The sequence below is a fragment of the Haemaphysalis longicornis genome, unplaced genomic scaffold (genome assembly GCF_048455015.1).
Source record: "Haemaphysalis longicornis isolate Haplotype H1 unplaced genomic scaffold, Haemaphysalis longicornis Haplotype H1 scaffold_7, whole genome shotgun sequence".
NCBI lineage: Eukaryota > Metazoa > Arthropoda > Arachnida > Ixodida > Ixodidae > Haemaphysalis > Haemaphysalis longicornis.
This window is the reverse complement of record NW_027526422.1, coordinates 140656147-140673568: the sequence shown is the minus strand read 5'-3', so window position 1 is coordinate 140673568 and position 17422 is coordinate 140656147. Positions and strand designations below refer to the sequence as shown.

The window sequence follows — 17422 nt, the reverse complement described above, 5'->3', positions numbered from 1 at the left end:
GTTCGGATTTGATGTCGTTTATGAGCCTGGTAAATAGTAATCGTTCGGCCCTATGCTTGTACCTTAATAGAGAGTTTTAACATGCCGTGTGTTCCGTATGTTCCGTATGTTCCGTTTGTTTTTGAACCCAAGGGCGCCTGCGTGCGCGGGCACGGCGAGGAGGATAACCCCCACAGTAAAGCAAGCGCGGGCATAGCGAGAGCTGGCCCGTGGAACTAATGCTTACATGCCCAGTCGGGTCCCGGTAGAAATGGAACATACGAAATTACGGAACACATGGTATGCTAATACTCTCGAGTAAAGAGCTTTGGCATTCCATCGGTTCCGTCCCTTCCGTTAATGCCGTGTTTAGCGGTACCCGACGGGGCACTTGCGCATTCGTTCCAGTAGGGTTGATTAGTTTCGCGGGCCAGCTCTCGCCATGCCCTCGCACGCGTTACTGTCGGGGCTATCCTCCTCGCCGTGCCCGCAGGCGCACTTGGGTTCTGGAACAAACGGAACAGAGGGAACCCACGAAACACACGGAATGCTAAAACTCTGTAATATTTCAATTCAGGGGGAGTCCGCTAATGAGATTGATGACCGTTGCGATGTTTCAACAAACGATAAGGCGCATTTACTCGCGGATGTTGTGGCGCTTCATTTATACCATGTTTAGGGCACCACTTTGCGAAAAAAACCACTCCCTCGGTAGGGTCAAGACTCCACGTTTTCGTCATGTACACGCAGAACATTGGCGACTGTCGTTTTCATTTCTTGTTGCTGTGTTTCACCGTTCAGTGCTCATTCTACCTATCACGATGATTCCGGCGGCGGTCGCCCTGGATGTCAAGGTCCCTCCGCCTTTCAATCTTTTTAGAACATCTATTACATGGTTCATTGGCATCAATGCAATTTATTGCCATATCATGCCTATATGGGGAAAATGGATACATTGCAATCGACAAAATATAGTGTACCGACGTTTTGACGTCACCGTCTAAGGAATGGCGCTGCAACATCCCGGCATGACAGCCAAGGAATGGAAGTTATGGAGTCTTTATACGACGCAAACCAAAATGATAGATACCTTGGGTACGAATCCTTACTTCGCCGCAATATTCGGAAACTAACTTCTAGCCATTCATGTAGCTGCGTTTTTTAAATTAGAAACAGCTGATTGACTGAGTGTACAAGTTTTAGTTTATGTCCTATACTTTATTTATTTATTATAATTATTTTTTGTAACGCGTTAAAGACTTCGTGTGTGTGAGTGAGATAAAGGACCTCTATAACTTTTCTTTTGTGCTATGTTATGTTTACCTTTTGGGAACCATACATCCTTATTACTAATATTGAAAAAACTAAAGCGAAATGTTGTAAACATAGGGTCTTTATTGTTTCAAAAGCTACGACAGCTGGGCAGGTGGACTATAGGCTCTCTCGCCACGGGACATTGCTTCTTCAGCCGCACGACTGTAGCCGCCACCCTCTGGAGTGGCCATCATGCCACGCCTTGCTAGAAATGCTGCGGAAAGAAATGACATAGCAGTTAGTCTCGCTGGTAACAGCTTCGCTAAATCTCATAGATACTTTGGTTGCTTAAACACCAATTTTTTCAGCTGATGACTTCACCGCCTGCATGAGTATACCAAATGAGTTTGTTCAACAATAAATGCTAGTTGACCTGCTGGTCAATGTCGCCGGCCAGTTCATATTTACAGTGCGAAAGGTTATGGTCGCAGGACAACCAAACTACCGCGTGCTCACTAGGGGGAGAAGGTGGTGGCTTGACATCTTTCCTAACCGCACTTTTAAAGGGACAGACAACCAATTTTTATCGAGTATATATTCTCTATCCCAAATAAAAGGGCATCAATTAAAGCATCTTGACGAGAAACGGTTTTGCTGATAATGCCCTAGAACTTTTTAAATCGAAATTTTTAGATCTACGGGCAGTAATGTCCCTCCCAAAAATAATGCTGGCAACCATGACATAGAGTAGCTCGGCAACATGCTTTTGTTGGTATGCAAAATAAAAAAACGATATTTAAAAACTTGTCCCCAGCTTAAAAAGTTTGAATAGCAGGCTTTCCTGTTCCTTTATGTGTGTTTTTAATGCAATGGTTTATTTTGCACGATTGCTCCATCTGTTGAGATAGACGACAGGTAGAATCTGGTATCACGTTTTGGAGGTGGGAAGTTCCATTCTCCACGGGCGCGATGTTTTTTGTCAGCTGCCGTTGGCGTTTTTGGAACTGAAATCAAATATTTTGGCAGAACAAACGCCCCTGAACCAGGCAGAATCGTCAAAGCTCCTTCACTGGGTCTGTTTCCTGAACGCTGCAGTTGATTCTGTGCATGGCGGCTCAGTTAGCCACACTGAGAGCAACCCAGCGACGGCGGGTGGCGTGTAGTTAAAATTTTCAAAATATTGTTTATAAATACAGATACAAGTTAACCTTGTACAAATACTTGTGTTAAAACATTTTCAATGCGTAAATAAACGTTTCAGCAGTTACAGTAGCTGCTAGGTTTGCAGGTCACGTGACAGGGACACATATTGTAGTGTCAAGTTTCGACACTACGAACCGCCACCCTTCCGATTTCAGAAAGTTTGCTGCCAAATTAAAATGATTTCCACCAATTTGTTTAGAAATTGCTTGTGGTTACCGGACTATATAAAACGCTGGCTTAACATATCCGCGACAAAACTCGGCTGTCTGTCCCTTTAACGACCGCTTCGGCACCCGGCAACGTAATCGGCACGCCTTGATTCGCAATTATATTCAGAACTTCCAAAATGCAGACCCAGATATCTAATAAGACATCATTTGCCTCCCGAACTTTACCCAGGGGGATGTCTAGCTCGTAGTTGTAACAGGCAAACGGCAAACGCCATGGCAAGCCTGTACCCCACCCCCTAACGTCATCCCGAAGCAAGGTCAACCGGGGTCCTGTACTAAGGACTCCGCCCACCGCCCAAAATGCTGCTGCAATGAAAGTACATCCCTCCTCTTCTCCAGTGAAGAATGCCGCCGTCGGCGAGATCCACTCGAGGTTGCAGACACATTTACCATTGTGTGGCTTAAAATAGGGTCGTCAATGGGTGACCATGTATATGTTCCCTTTGTGTCTTTGTGCTTATTTCTCTTTTACATAACATAAGAGCCTTGGCCAATAGTTCTTGTCGGACCCCGCCTTACGCTTACCCTTTGGTTGCCTTAACATTAAGCTTAACGACCTGCGAGCCAACGTTAAGTTCATTGCATGCAAAGCATCGGGAACCGTTTCATGTTAGACCTCAAATCGAAGCGTATACGACCAACCTGCGGCCAGGGCGTGCTCGTATCGACCACTTCCGCTGAACGTGCACCAGTATGTACACCGCCGTTGCTAAATCTGTGTCTTTAATCTCCATTGTTATAGTTGTTATCTCCGAGGTAAAGGGAAATGGGGTAGAAGCAATTGCGCACTCAAAAGTTGTTAAAAAAGAGTTCATACCAAGAATAAAAGTAGCCAGAAGCAGGAATCGAAACCCGGAAAAGTTAACCATGGTAGCTGGCTCTGCGAGAGAAAAATGTTCAGAGCAATATGCCCCACGAAAATAAGGTCCCGAATGCGCCGGAATTTTGCAACTGTAGTAAGAAATTTAACGTTACTATAAATCAATATTACGAATGGGGTTCCAAAATTTTCTTGCTTAAGTTTTTGGTCTTTCCTTTCATTTTGACTGTGTAACAAAAGTATTTTCTTACGCATCAAAATGGTTGCTATTGTCGGATTTTTTTACTCAAAAAAGCTGGAAAGCTCTGGACATTGGAGATTGGACATTGGGCTGGACATTGTAATTTTTATTTGACCTTCTGTCACATACTGCTACACTTCTTTACGGAGCTGATGGCAGAAAACAAATGCCATTCTGGAAAGAAGGCGTCTGCAGTAGCTTGAGTTTACTTACCAAGCCTCTTGTCAGGGAGGGGTTTTACGATGAATACAACTGAATACGACTTTAGTGCTGGCTATATATCCCAGAAAGCCTTGTTTGATCTTAAAATGGACCATTCGATGATCGCCATTACACAAACAAGCGTAAAATACTAGGGTGCCGGATACAGTTGAAAATTGCGGTGGAGCACTGTACTAGAAAAGGAAATGCATTGGATGTTTTTTGTATGTAGTATGCCGTCTAACAATAGGTAAATGATATGGTGGTTGTCCCGCCAAAACTAGGCACAAAATGTTGAGAGTTAACAAGCGGATACAAAGGGGAAACACAGCCATGATAAAAAGATGTCGATTTACAGGACCAATTGTGTTTTCCTTGAAACATTAGTTTCCGGTGGAGACACTAATAACATTGAAAGGATGATAGCCAGGAAGTCTGGGTGATTACAATGCACGGGGCCGATAACAGCGTCAAGGCTTGGCACCTACTCTCGCTGACGGCTGACCTGTCCGACGTAAGGAGTTACCATACCAGCCGTAACAGGTCGGAATATATATGAAAGATGGTTACAGAGTTGACGCCGACAGTAACATAGAAGTGCTTACGGCAGCAACAGTGTAGAAAAGCTGAAATCGTGACATATCACGAACCCCGAACATCCTAATATCAGAGATAATCGTGGTAAGGGTTTCCATTTCCAAGCGGTGTGCAATTCACGCATTCAAAAAGGTGAACAAGCATTCGGCTATACGAGACCGAGACAATAGAACGGCACACAGGCACTGTCGCCTGTCGTCCTGTATTGTTTCGCGCTGCTTCTCGTTTGGATATGTACTGACTGGCCGCCTAGAATCTGTGTTAAACCTAATACGACTGATTCATGCCTTCTTGCTGAGCCGAACCACTGAGTGACCAACTTCTCAATTTAAGATCGAGTAGCAGAACCCAAATCAACGGTCTCAACAAAAAGGCGTTTAACCAAGCGATCGGCCCCAGTCACAATTACAAACCATCCTTTCGAAGCATTGGACTTTCACAACACGTTCGGTGAGTTTGTAGATGCACAGAAACCGACCATTGTGAGAGACTGCCTAGCCGCCAAGACGGAAAACACGTGACTTGCTCACTAGGAATTGTACACGACCACAGACTGGCCCAAAAGCGAAGATACCCAATCAGTAGAGAGTGCACTGTTGTGCTAGAGAGCCCGGCCCAAAGTCGTTGTACGGGGCGATGCGCCAACAGCGGGGCCAATTCACGCCTCTGCCAAACCAGACCAAACCGCCCGCGGCCGACAGGCCCAAACTTGCATCGCTGCAGAGTCGCCTCTCCTTTTCCGTCGTGGCGGCTCGGCTGAATCATGCATCGGGCGAACAACCGGCAACCGACATGTCGCTACTTGCTTGGAGGTTGCTCCGCTGAGATGGCGACGCCGTCGCCCTCCCTTTCCCTGTCGGGGCGGCTCAGCTGACGCAACTGCTTCGCCTCCGTTCGTCGGATTTCAAACTTAGGCTGCGAGAGTCCTGATTGGAGCGATTCAAACCGCTCGCGGCTACAACAGACGCCCGGGGGCTATGTGCGTTTCCTAGTCGGCACAGCCAAGCGACGCATGGCGCCATCTAGGGGCATGTTTCCGCGTGCTTGTGGCCCTCAATTTAATTTCTCAGAACCGCTTGCTGTCGTAGTGTAGTAGTTCCGCTCCTGCGAAGGAAACATCGGAAGCCGGGCTCAAATCCTGTTACCGCTTTTTTTATTTTTCATTTTCAAGGCTTCGTCACATTTGAATATTAACATTTTTTATCCCGCATATAATCTATTTATGACTACTTTAGCATTATAAATGGGATTTCGGGTCTTTTCGTTGCCTTTTGGTCATTTTCAGCTACTGCTTCTTGTACGTTTTTGCAGGTTTTCCTCTTTAACGTCGGTGTCGGCTATTTCTGCCTAATATTTTTCTACAAAGTGGTTTTCCACCATTGCAGGTCCGTTTTGGCTGTTATTTATTTCAGTTCTGGTGCTTTTGTATGCTTCAGGTACGTTTATGCTGTGATATAACCCCCATAAGCAAGCTCAGGTGACGGTTGGCTGTACTGAGTAGTAAACGCGTATACGCCCGGGCTACACGGGCTATGTGCGTTTCCTAGTCTCCCGGGGATATAAAAATTCCCTCGCACTTCCCCGAGGGGGAGAGTGTGTAAGTGCGAATGCACGGTTGTTGATTGCGCGATTACGGTGGATATCGTGATCTTGGAGTGGAGAGGAGGCGCCCAACACCCGCAGTCACTGAGCGGAGAGAGGAGGAGGAGAGTAGCGCCCGCCGTTACGGCGAGGGCTACACGAGCGCCCTCACGCGTCGGAATGCGGAGCGCCCGCTGCGCGAACGAGAGCTCCCCGCCCGAAGGGGAGAGGAGGCGCCCAACACCCGCAGTCACTGAGCGGAGAGAGGAGGAGGAGAGTAGCGCGCGCCCATCTCCCCCCGTCAGTGGCGTAGCCAGGGGGGGGCTGACCGGGCTTCAGCCCCCCCCGAAATTTTTCCGGCCGTCGCCGTGCTGCCTGTATGCATGCCTGGTACGTCGCCTGTGAACAAAGCTGCATATCCTTCGAAAGTGCCACCTACGCAAGGGTGTTAACACAAAACCACGGCCGGACTCGACTCTTTCCGCGCTGCGGAAAGGGAGTCGAGTCGGGCCGTGACAAAACGAAGCGCCTGAAGGGTGCGAACCGCTGACGGATGATTGCGGAGGGGGGCAGCCCCGAAAGCCACGGCGCCTTCGGGTAAGCTCAGCTCACGGGACACCAAAGGCATGCGTTGTGTCCCTTTGTGCGAGACATGTGACAACACAGAGAATAATTGGCCGGCTGAGTCGTTCTCAGCAGAGGAGATTGACTCGGCCGGGGTAGCAAGGAGTGGTCCGACCTAACCCACGGCGGAAAAAAAAGGGACCGCCGGCCATTGATGGTTGAAGACTGGTACGATGCAGGCCCGAAAGGGAAGAGACGATCTTTGTATGTTAAACAGAACAACGTGCAAGCGGCGGTGGCTGACCATGCACGGCCGCTCCATCTAGAAAGGGGGAGATCAAGCGGCCGTGGGCACACATTGAAGACTCGTGCAAGGTAACTGAAGAATGCGGTGGGGCTACGTAATGGATGAAACCTGCAGTTTAGCTGGATGAATGTCGTGCGCGGGCAGCGGGCCTTTGCGAATGAGACACACAGCAAGGTATGCCCCTCTTCCTCGCGCCAGCGGGCCCTTCATTCTTCCTTTTAAGTGCGAATGCACTTCTTAAGCGAGCCTGAATCGTCCGCCGCCGTAGTCCGCATAGCAACAGCTGCGGGTGCGCGCGCTCCTCGTCTTCCCTAGCAACGGGGGGAAATGGGCGCGCGCTACTCTCCTCCTCCTCTCTCCGCTCAGTGACTGCGGGTGTTGGGCGCCTCCTCATGGCACATACCCACGTGAGGGATTGACCAGGAATCGACGCATACTCCGGCGACGGTATCTTCGTGCTAACCGCCTACCTCGCCCCCAACCTCTCGCGCGAAGCGGTCCTCCAGTACGTGGACGCGGCCATGGAGAGCGTCTGCGCGCGTTCCAAACCCTCGGATCCCGTCGTCTTGGTCGGCGACTTCAACGTCGACGTCCGCAAGGACGGAGAGTGGTTGGTCGACTACATGCACGCCACGCACTTCATGTCGTGCGTACCCCTCGACTCGCCCACCACCATTAACGGCGGTTTCATCGACCTGGCCTTTGCGAGAAACTGCCAAGTCCGCACCGTCCTCCAGGACCCTTTGACGGTCCATTTCACGGACCACAAAGCGATCCTTCTAGCAATCACGTACAACGACAATCAAATAGGTGTCTGTGAATAAATGCATCTTTCTTTTAAGTGCGAATGCAACCGTGCATTCGCACTTACACACTCTCCCCCTCGGGGAAGTGCGAGGGAATTTTTTTCACGTTTCTGTCGAGCCCGGGAGGGTTTTGTTGGAGTGGGCTCAGATTGCGCGCACTGAGTGTCCCCTTGCGATGGCGATGTTGCGACAATCAATTTCACCCCTGCGATTAGGCAGCTTTGTTCGGTGGTATTCTCCCTTAACCTAGGAAACTGGAGAACAGCGGGTCGAAAAAAAGGCGCGCTGCGGCTCCCCGAGCCAGTCCCAGACTTTATCCTAAATGTGAAGGCACGACGGTCACCAGCCCTACGGCCCCTACCACAGGCAGACGGCGTCGCGACAGTAACAACGATCAGATGGCCATATTCTACCTCGATCACAACTAAAGCCCCTCCATTGCGTCCACGGCCGCTTTTTCCCAGGACGGCGGCTGCCCAGAGTAGTGCATATTCAGGGGCCTGAAACACAACTGCAACATGCCGCGAGGATAGAAGCGTGCCTTGTTTTGAGAAGCTCATGTTCCAAGTGCCAACACCCAAAAGAGGCCTCGAATTGTAAGTCATTTTCTTCCAGCGATTAATCCTTGCATAATCACTGATGTCTTTTGGCGATGGAGCTTGCATTGTACGTTAAGTTCTGCAGTGCAGATCAGTTATGCATTCCTTGATATTTGAGTAATCATTTTCTTATATTTACACGATGCCACAGTACCTTGCGTCTGCGAGCTAGAAATGTGTATCTCGTTTTATTTCGAATGCAGTATTTGCGTTTGAATTGGTCGTTGAAAGCGCCGACGGTGGAGCGGATAGGTGATTTTTAATGAGGGAAAAAGTAAATTTAACTCCTGTACACGCCTAAATATTTTATTATGCGCGCAGTTGGTGAGGGTTACTGAGAGTGTATCGGGACAGCGTTAGTATCAGTACATGAAGAGTGAAAAATATATTTGTTCTGGCTGCAGTTTTAATAGTTTGCTTTTACTGGGACGAAACTCCATGTGAGGTAGCCGCTGTCGCGTTGTGTCCGCGATATCGGGACTTTTGTTACCGCGTTTCATATCTACGCGTGCATGCACTGCTACACCCAATTTTAAACCCATAGCAGCGTGCACAGCGCAAGTGGAGGACCTTCGTACTGCTGGCGAAGAAACGAACGTGCCTTTCTGGTAGGATTTTCCTTTAACTCTTCCTGGCCTTTTTTGAAGTTCTGTGGACGCAGGAGTATCATTAATTCAAGGCCCAATCGGTCGTGCAAGACAACAGAATTTCCAAATTATATAAACGGGCTACAGCCGCAGGCCCTCTCAAGAACACCAGCACACCTACGCTCTCCTCCCCCCCCCCCCGCACATACGGGTGCGCGCTGTTGTCTTTCTTCCTGAATCCACAACTGCTACGTATACATTCTAAAATGTTGCATGAAGGGCATTTTGAGCAATCGCCAGCATTTCTTAAGTAACCGAAATTGACCGAGGAATTATCACGGTAAACAACTTTGCAATTTTTAGCCAATCGATCCTGTTGTAGCCTGAAACCATGCTTCAGTTTCAACATCACGGTCGCTCTCAGCCAAGGAAATAGTTTAACTGCGTCATTACTGTCCGCTTCATGCTGAAGCATGGTAGTCTTTGGTCATTCTGTATGCGGGGCCGTGCCAATACGCATGTTTTCTTGGTGCACTCCAGGAAACAAAATGCTGACCTTTTTCGGGCATCGTACCATGCCCGAAGGTCATGCTCGCTCTGCACAGCTGCCCAGTCCTCCGTTTTCTGGTGGACCAAGGAGATTCCCAGCATAATTTCCATTTCCCGCGTCTCTAACGAAAACTACCGAAAACTCCTGTGCGTCCTATACATTCCAGAGCCGCCCATGCTCATGAACTGCAAATACTTTTTTATCGTTTAGCTTTAAAACCGGCAGTTGGCTGAAAAATGGCAGCGAACGCGTCAGCTAAAAAAGTATGTCCTTTCATTAAAGTTTGAAACCAAAATGGTAGAACCGCATTATAACTCTTTCCTCAGATCTCACGACAAAATTCAAAACGCAGCAATATTTTGCTCAGCTTGCACAGAACATGCCTAACCGCAAGAGTATGGTCAGACATCGTCGTCTTTGCGTTATTATTTTTTCTTGCTAAATATAAAGTTCGATACAGCATCGAATGGTGAACTTTGCAGTGACTTGCTCTACCTCATCTGGGAGTGGTACCTAAATGGGGTGGCTGCTCCGGAAAAGTTACTGGATAGTACACGCCTTCAGGCAGACTATAGGGCATTTATGCACAAAGCATTGAAAACTTGACAGGTAATAATGCAAGTATTTGAGAACACCAAGCTCATTACAGCAGAATACCTTTGGGCTGTGCCGAAATGTAAACCAGGTCCATTATGTTACAAAGCACAAGATTCTCATGTACGCCTGGAGACCAGATAGAAGCTACGAAATGGACTGCGTTGAGACTCAAAACAGAAGCGCAAATTTAAACTGGCATGACTTGACAAATACTGATGGCTGAATTATTCCGCTTTGCGTGTGGACTAATCCTGCCATGTTCGTGTAATTCTCGCCCTTAACAGCGCTGTTATTGCGCGTGATGTCTGTGTGTTTAGGGTTGATATTTGTTAAAATTATTGCTACAGACATAATGCTTCTTGTATGTATCATTCATAGCCTCTCGTTTTTTTAAAGATAAAACCTGCGCTACACATAACGCAAGTGCATAGATTCGATGTATACTGCACAGAATGAGCTCCATTTGCCTTACACTGGCCGCTACTGTACGGGCGTCGAATGCAAAACGTTTTATTTTGCATCTTGGACAAGAACAACTAAATAAAAAAATCTAATTCTTACGGCCTACGTCATTTTATTGCGGATGTCACACTCACCATACTCCACATGTTGAAATAAAGTAAGTAATTGCATGAAACTATGGACGTTTAATGCAATGTCTGCAGAAGGTTCCCGTGCGTGCAATGTACGTCCAGTATCACGGGCAGAGATTTGCACCACGTGGTCTGCGGATTTCCGCCCAGTTTACAACTTCAGCTGGCACAAATACAATCATAATCAACACCAATATCATGAGAGAACCTTAAAGGGTCTTTTAAAGACAAAATACAACCTTGTTCAATTGAATAGCAACTAGCCTTTGGTAACTCGCACAGCTCCATTCCAATCGCAGGCGTTTTTTTTTTTCAACCGAAGCAATGCAACAAATGTCAAAAATTTTTTTAATTTAGCGCTGCAGTGAAGTGATATCAGCAATGGAGGCCCCTCTACAATCGACCAATCATGTTCCTTGGCGGTGACTTAACGTTGGGCGCCAATCGTACAAACAAGATCCTGAACTGTCAGTGAAATCGCCGCCGGAAAGTGGGCGGGGATTCGCCATTGCTTCAAACGTTTAATTTAATATATCGATTATTCCTTTGAAGTTTGCGATAAAACTGGTATCATTGTTATCGGCCCACGGCAGACTTTTTAATGAACCAAACATGTATTTTATCTTGATAGCCTTTAAGGGCGCTTGCAAACTAACGGGCTTTTTCTTCTTGGGGGGGGGGGGGCGGAGTCAACCTTAGCCCCCCCCGAACAAAAATCCTGGCTACGCGCCCCCCCGTTGCTAGGGAAGACGAGGAGGAAGACGAGGAGCGCGCGCACCCGCAGCTGTTGCTATGCGGACGACGGCGGCGGGCGATTCAGGCTCGCTTAAGAAGTGCATTCGCGCTTAAAAACCCGCCCGAAGGCACAGCGAGCGGGGCACTTTTCGGAGGCACCGAGTGGAGAGGTGCTGTCGCCTTTGTGCAAGCCATGTAGCGCCTTTGTTACCCTTGTACATACCGTATATAAACGCTGCTTCTACTTTTCGTCGGCACGAGAACTTCATCGCTCTGCTCTGCGCCGCGTAGATCGCGGAGGGAGCAAGGCAATGTCGCTACACCGGTGACTGCGCTCGGATGGCCAGTCGCAACATAGGTGGGATTGTGAGACACCAACGTCGTGATGACTGATTCCCAACAGCACCTGTCCGTTCCCTCCATGCCAACCCAATGCACAACGTCGATTGCAGGCGGAAGCGCGCATGCGCGCTAGAAAAAACACTTTCAACGATGAGAGGACGTGGTCTACGTTGATGCAGCCGAATATCATGCGCGTGGCGCCATGATGGCAGCGATAGCCGATTGTCAGAGACAATTGCCTATAGACCCAATTCTCGCCACGGCTACAGAGCTAAAATAATTGTTGGCGTCTCAAAATTCACAGTCCCAAATTTCGCGAGAGGAACAGTCCCGCCTGGAACCTCTAGAATACTCACGAAACAGAAAAAAGTAAGGAAGACTCAGAGAGCATGGACACCAGTACACTCATCTCTTACAGCAAACGAGAGGGCCCACAACGCCGCCCGGTGGTTTTTCGACTGAGCAGACGTCGACCCCTCTCACCGCCCCTACCAGAGAGACGGTGTGGTGCCTTACCGAGATATCATAGATCATTGCAGATTGGCAAGATGAAATCAAACTGCCGTGGACTTTACCACAATGAACTCGGTAGCGAAAGGTAATTACAGACAAACACGTTTCCAAGCCCTGTTGCCCTCTCTCGGTGCCACCCAGGCATAAACTCCAGAGATCGTGAGTTATGCGCGGGCTCGGAGGACCTGCCCTCCAGGCAGAACCAGAACGACGCAGCAAAGGCTACAGGAGCAACCTTTTTAATGTAACAAATAAGGAGCAACGGGAGACGGCTTTGCCCCCCCCCGACCCGACCCGGAATTACAATTTTTGGTTGTCCTGACATCTGGTGTGTCCGCTAGAATCGAGGACTTTTGGCCCAAGGCAGAGGAAGCACGCGCTAAGGCGAGTACAAGACACACCACTTGCACCGTCGTCCGTTTCTTGTTTAAAATCATCAAGTACGCAATAAAAGCTACTACTACGGTTGGACCTCACACATGGCGAAATTTCTGCCGCAACGACCGCTTGCCGTCAATCAAAGCCGGCTAACTAGGCTGAAAAGTGCTGATGCCTCTACACAAAACGCTAAGGCGCTTACGGCGACTTTTAATGGTGAGCACGCAGAAATTAACCCTTTAACCCGCAGATCAACAATATTGTAGACCCAAGAAAAAACCACCCCTGTTCAAAACGCGCGCCTAACGTAAGCTTACTTCGCTAAGTATAGCGGCAGCAGGACACATGTTCTTCATTCCAGTTGGTAAATAAAATGACAGATGGCGCCAGTTGATGCCTTGTTGACAATAATTTAGTGGTTTGTGGTTTGCTGACGTTCACCACCACGGCGGAATTCTGCTTCGGGTTCCCAGAGCTGCTACAAGGTAAGCAAATCGAGATTTTTTAAACACGTAGAACAAGGTTTGAGGAACCCACTGTATGAATATCGTGGCGTTGTTAAGCCGAGACGCTAAGACAGCAGCCCGCTACCGCGGTCCGCAAAATTGTTCAGCTGCCAGGCAAGGGTTGAGGTACGCCGCACGTGCCGTATGAAGGGTTTGGCTGCTGCATGCCTCAGTTCGGGCGCTTTTATCATTCTAATTATTGGCGGCTGTAATATTCTTATCGCAGATAAAGCCTGATAAGCTATTGCGTGGGCACTCAGAGCCATAAATACTTTGCAGTTTTTCACAATCAAAGCTTTGGGCCACGAATATGGTATGTTTGAGAGTGGAACGGCGCTAGTGGGTTTTTGTGTAACTCAGCGATCTGTTTCTTTGCAGGAATGGACAGACATCTTTTATGAAAAGCGGGGAACGGAAAGGGGTGTTGTTCTTGTTCTGCAGCATCCAAGTGGCTCTGAAATTGACTCCAGTGATGATGACTCAAGTGATAAAACTGTGCACGCGGATACCTCAGAAGCGCCACCAAACCACGCTGATGGCGGAACCAGATGCCCTGATCGCTCTAAGAGAACCAGGCTAGGGCTCTCGAAATGATCATTATCGGTAGTAGCTCCTGCCCTCCATAAAAGAAAGCAAATGGCCGCAATCGCGTCCTCGTGCCCGTTTCGGACGATGATGATGATTGCGACAAAGGTGGCACTTTCCGCTTTTTGCGTATTCTTTGGACGTTAGCATAGGAAACGATCGGCTTCTGTGCAAGGGGGACTGCTTTGCCCTAAACGAAAAAACTATGCCTCTCAAAGATTTTCGCCTCCCGGTTTGCAAATAACTGAAATCAGCGAACCAAGTTGTCATACCACGCACATTTGGAAGACCTCGCATGAAAGCCCTGATGCTTTTTGTCCCAATGGCTTCTGATGATACCCGTTACGACAAGGCCAGCCACTGTCCAGTTGCAGCTCTAGAACGTGCCTTTGGTTCTCCGTCGCATCAAGGAAAGCAGACAAGAGGTAGCTTCGCCAATGTGCCGCAAGGGCGTCTTTGGATTCAAGTGCGCTAAATGCGGTGTGAAGAGCGGAAACAACTGCTTTCTGACTTTTCGAGCCTGCTACCATTTTGTGAAAACTGATAAAAAAAATCACCAGAGTAAATGCGTCAGAAAGGTCGATAAACAAAAAAAAGTTTTTTAAGCCACGCCTTTTTACCGTTAACTGGCAGATCAACAAAATTGTTGACCTCCGCTATCTTTTTTAGTTTTTTATGAAACATCATGAAACTTGTTTTGTTGGTTCTGTGGTTTCTCTAAAGAAGAAATAAACCAGCAAAAAAATTTTTCCGCTGTTTTTTCTTATCTTGCCAGTTAAAGGGTTAATGGACAGCTTCAAGGGAAGAAGGAGTTTGTGAGGAGCAGCGACACATATTTTAACAGCGAAGCTGTTCAGAAAACCGTATTTTTTTGTGTCCGCAGTTAAAAATACCAGGAAATTGCTGAGCGCTGGTGTGTGCCTGCCCTGCGACGATGGCCCTGAGTCCCCTGCGTACGTTTGTCAAGCCAACCATACCTACTTAGCGAGATTGGTCTGGGTTGGCCAAAAAAGAAACCTCCAGCTTACGCCGTAATCATGGCAACACTGGCTAGGGGCGAGGAAGACTCCGGCGTTCGCCGTAATTGTGGCAAAACTTGCTCGGAACGCGAAAGACCCGCCGTAGTGCATGCCTCTCCAAGGTGATGTCCAATGACTATTACCTCCCAAAAAAATGAAAGAAACTGACACTTATAGCAACAATGACGACCGTTGCGGCAACGAAAAAGAAGCAAATCGGCTGCAATCGTTGACTTAAACCTTCGGGATGGTCGTGAAAGTTGCGTACAGCTTTGCTACTTTCAAGTCTTACGCGTTAGTGTGAGCTTGCTTCATTGTTGTCCTTACTTCTTTGTATACGAGAATAATTTGCATATTGTCTTGCATTTTTACTGTCCTTGTGAGAAATTATTGCAGAGGGAGGGATGAAGTATCCTGGATCACCACGCTTGGTTTAGTTTCGATTCCGGGTGCCAAATGTCAAGAAGCTAGACGTTTTTTTGCCGGCAAATGAAGGAATTTTATATAATGCATGCAGTAAAATACACTCCACGTGTTGTCTTTCCTATGGTGTGTAGAATTAGGTGGTTTTATGGTAGTTTGCGAATGCAGGGATAAAATTGCGTCACCTTTTGATACAGTCATGCTAAACCCAAGCCAGCATGATAGTCGCTCTCGTCGACGTCGTCAACATCGACGCGTGTGCACTATTGCGTAGGTCTATGCGGGAGTTTTAATAGTACTTGCGTACGGTAAATGTGTTTATTGGAACTTTGAACTTAGAGCATGCACGGATGATGATGATCGTGGCGCTTCAAGGGTCGCATTGAATTGTGGTGGCATATTACATCTAGCCTGCGTACGCTAGCAGCTGTTATTGATAATGTTTAAATTAATAGAGATAATTATGCTTTGATTCAACCGTTGAACTTTTTTAATTGCGATTGTGATTGTATGCTCTCTAGCATAAATTAGACCGCCTTAAAGATACAGATTTGCACCAGTTTCCTACAGGAAGTCCGGAGGAGCGCGGCGGTGGGGTCCCCACAGCTATCGCTGTAGATCGGATGGCCTCCCAGTGTGCAGGCATGGGGCCCCAAATGTGCCGTGATCTCGCTGCAGTCAGGGAAGGGAACGTTTAGAACAAGTGATTAGTGTCAGCGTCACTTGCCTCTAAGAAGTGCGTAAAGTCGCCGGCATGTTGTTATGCTAATCTGCTGCTACCCCTCAAATACAGGCTTGCTGAAATATTTGCGTCACAGTGGCGGAAAATGTTCAGCAGCTTTTGAGAAATCGGTACTCGCTGGTTAGGCTTTCGATGCTTCGAAGTGTGTCAAGTAGAACTGTACAAGTCGCTGTGGGGCAGATGAAGGCGCAGGGGGAGGCGTTGCAGCTCTCCTTGCGCGCTCTATGCACCTGCCATGCTACGCCTGTAGAGCGTTGTACCAGGTCCGAAACGCTGCCTAGTCCGAAATATAACATCGCCGGATACCACGGGAGGCATTACTAGATAGCTTCAACCATGCTAGGTGAGGCTCCCTGGGACAGAAACAGCCTTTCCTCATCACACAATGATTTCGCAACCCTAGTTGAGTACATTTTCTAAAAACTCCCAATGATTCCACAATCACATTATTGGCCTTCACGCACTCTATGCGCCTCGAGCGCGGCCTGTAGGGGCGCCACTGAAATCCCCCTAGCAGCCCGTTTCAAAAGCAGGCGCGGGAGTCCCCGGCCCGCTACCCCCTGTCGCCGTTGCTTTTGGGGCTCGTTCAAGGCAGCGATTTACCGTTTGTCCGCGTTCGAAATACCGAATAACGTGGAGCAGGCACTCTGTTTGCAAGCGTGGTGTGTTCACGAGAGTATAAACGTTCATGACGAGATCTTAGTGAGATCTATATGAGCGCCGGGCGTGTGTCACAGGCCGGCGTCCCGAAGCCAGCATTTGCATGCAGCTGATTGCAATTCCGCTGCCCTGAAATTTAGTGGCAGTGTCTCCGTGAGCAGTGTTTCCCCCGATGGTCATGTTGCGGCCATACACACTATGATGTAAATCGACTTTGTGCACTTACAAAATCCAGCGGAGCACTCATACCTGACCGCACGCAAGTTACGCCTGCCAATATCACATATCAGGTATTGATCACTACCATGAACAAGCCAATGCGGCATAAATTTCACAAACATTGTACCAAATAAGTACGATGGATAATGCAAAATTACACCCCGGAGACATCACATGACGACAAATTTAATGCTGTGTCCTCTTGTGCCGAGGTGCGCGCTCGCAAAGATTCATCTATTACATTTATCCTCCACGAGAAGCGCGAAGATGGGCTTATAGAGTAACCCGCGTCCGTGACGAAACTCTTCTTCGAAACATCGTCATATGGCACAGGGAGACGGCAGAATCTAGCATAAACCGAAATCAGAGACCCTTATCAGATACGACACTCTTCCAACGAGCCCGTGTGTACGAGATTTCGGCGCACGTTAAGGATCTCCAGGTGGTCAAAATTAATCCGGAGCCCTCCACTACGGCGTGCCTCATCGTCTCCGTTGCGTCGGCGCGTTAAACGCTGCAATCAATCAATCAATCAATCAACTCTTCCAACGACACCTCGTATCGCTTGTGAACTGCGTACCCTGTATTCTT

At 48.2% G+C, this 17422-nt stretch overlaps 1 long non-coding RNA gene across 1 annotated transcript; it reads right to left on the bottom strand.

Moving 5' to 3' along the window:
* Positions 1 to 1372: 1372 nt before the first annotated feature.
* Positions 1373 to 4177, bottom strand: LOC144145211 (uncharacterized). Its single transcript, XR_013317451.1, has 3 exons — positions 3941 to 4177; positions 3484 to 3546; positions 1373 to 1507 (listed from the first exon to the last, which is right to left on the bottom strand). It is a non-coding gene; the product is annotated as an uncharacterized LOC144145211 (long non-coding RNA).
* Between the last annotated feature and the right edge of the window lie 13245 nt (positions 4178 to 17422).